Source organism: Medicago sativa, chromosome 1, assembly GCF_051527215.1.
Source record: "Medicago sativa cultivar Bolivia chromosome 1, Bolivia_mono, whole genome shotgun sequence".
NCBI lineage: Eukaryota > Viridiplantae > Streptophyta > Magnoliopsida > Fabales > Fabaceae > Medicago > Medicago sativa.
Genome location: NC_140749.1, coordinates 57982903 through 57985031, shown reverse-complemented (window position 1 = coordinate 57985031; position 2129 = coordinate 57982903). Strand labels below are relative to the sequence as shown.

At 34.1% G+C, this 2129-nt stretch overlaps 1 pseudogene; it reads left to right on the top strand.

Annotated features, from left to right (window-relative positions):
* Positions 1 to 1111: 1111 nt before the first annotated feature.
* On the top strand, positions 1112 to 1700 carry LOC146955743 (zinc finger A20 and AN1 domain-containing stress-associated protein 6 pseudogene; annotated as a pseudogene).
* Positions 1701 to 2129: the final 429 nt, after the last annotated feature.

Sequence of the window (2129 nt, the reverse complement as noted above, 5' to 3'; positions counted from 1 at the left end):
GAGACTCAGTAGCAAACGTTACCAACCTCTATGTCAATTTTGAGCATATTGTATGTATATGGCCTCCAAATCTTTGATTTAAATATAACTTTATGATCATACCATACTTACCCTTGCATGAAGTATAACAAATAACTATTCAACCAACACTAAGCAAAATTAAATAACAAATAACATAGTAACATTACAGTATCAAAAGTATAAATACGTGGCATTACATTACAATACAAAATGTATAAATAGTATAAGAGATTCGATTGCATAGAGAGATTGAGAGGTTGAATATTAGGTTAGAGAGTGAGGGATTGAGTTAAATGGGTTGACTGACTAAGTATTAGGCTGATTTCAGTTTGAGTTGGGTTGGGATTAGGTGAGTCTCTTATGTTGCGGTTTGGTTTGGTTTGATTCAGTTGATGAAATAAACACTGGAATTGAACCGTGTGATTGAGTAAAAAATAGTCTGAACTCATCTGAACCAAACATAATTTTTTGTGGTTTGAGTTGATTCGATTACGCGTTTTTCTATTGGGTTGATTCAATTTTAAGTGCCTGTGCATTTTATTAGTTTCTTTTGATACACATCTAATCAATTATTTTTTATTAACGTTATAACATTTTTTTTAGAGGAATACTATGTTGTCATTAAATTTATAATTAATTTATATAAAATATCAATAATAAAAAATGATTGTTAATATTTGTGGAGTTTCTCCGCTTCTTCCTTTTTATCCATCTTTACATCATTCCTGATGGTAATTCTTCCCTTCTAAGATTCCTTTTGTATTCCTTCAATTTCCCCTTTCTCTTCTCATCACATATGTACATTTTCATCTCCCTTATAATATCTTTACTTTAATTCAAATTTTCTTTTTATAAACTTTGTTACACCAACTAATTTTGGTTATTTATTTAAGACCATAATTTGTTAATTTAACTCATCTCAAAAAACGATACAATTTTCACAATCTGTATTTTCTATTTTCCCTCTAAATTTTTTCGGAATTAACCAACTCATTTTATATCACTTTTCCCTTTAAATTCTTGCACATTTAGAGAATTCTCTAATTCTCATAAATTCACGTTTCCTTAAAAGAAAAAGTGAAAGAAAATCAACATATCTAGATTCATCCATGGCGGAAGAACAACCATGCCAAGCACCTGAAGGCCACCGTCTCTGCACAAACAATTGCGGCTTCCTCGGTAATCCAGCCACCATGAATCTCTGCTCAAAATGTTACAGGGATGCTTCCACCAAATCCACCATAAAAAACACTCTCTCATCATCTTCATCCGTCATCGCATCCCCCGCTTCACCGTCGCTTTCCACATCGGAGCCGATCGTTCAATTCACCAATCCAATGGTTACATCGAGTTCTGTAACCACCAGTTCTGTTTCTTTTTCGGTTCAACCAAACCGGTGCTTGATGTGTAGAAGGCGCGTGGGGCTAGCTGGGTTTAGGTGTAGATGTGGGTCCTTGTTTTGTGGGTCCCACAGGTACCCGGAGAGACACGGTTGTGGATTTGATTTTAAGATGGTGGGGAGAAAGGAAATAGCTCAAGCAAATCCTTTGATTAGAGCGGAGAAGTTGAGGAGGATTTGATTCAATCTTAGCCGTTCGTTCATGGTATGAGATGTGGGGGCCTTTGTTTGTATTAGCTGATCTTGACTGTCCACATGGGCGACCATTTGAGAAAGAGATCATATGCATGATTATGTAAAATGCAATGTATTTTTTTTTTCTTCTAATTATTTTAAGATTAAGATAACAACATGTTTGTCTTTGTCTAGAATTGTTGTATAAGTCATATTTACGTGGCTTTGAGTTTGTATAAGGAAAAAAAATGTATTGAAAATCTTAAGTCTCATGCCTTTTAGTGATTGAGGGGTGGTTGAAATTGAAGTGCATTATGAAATGATATAAGTTGCTTTATATATATAAATGGAGTAAACCCTCAATTGAGTCCTTAAAAGTGACACTCGCTATCACATCGGTCCTTTGATCGATTTAATGAATCAAAAACTCCTTAATTGTTTGATCTGTTTGTCATAATAGTCCAAACGTTAACCGAATGTTAAGTGTGAAGATGTGTCCATTAATTTTACCATGTTGGATGCTTATGTGTGACTT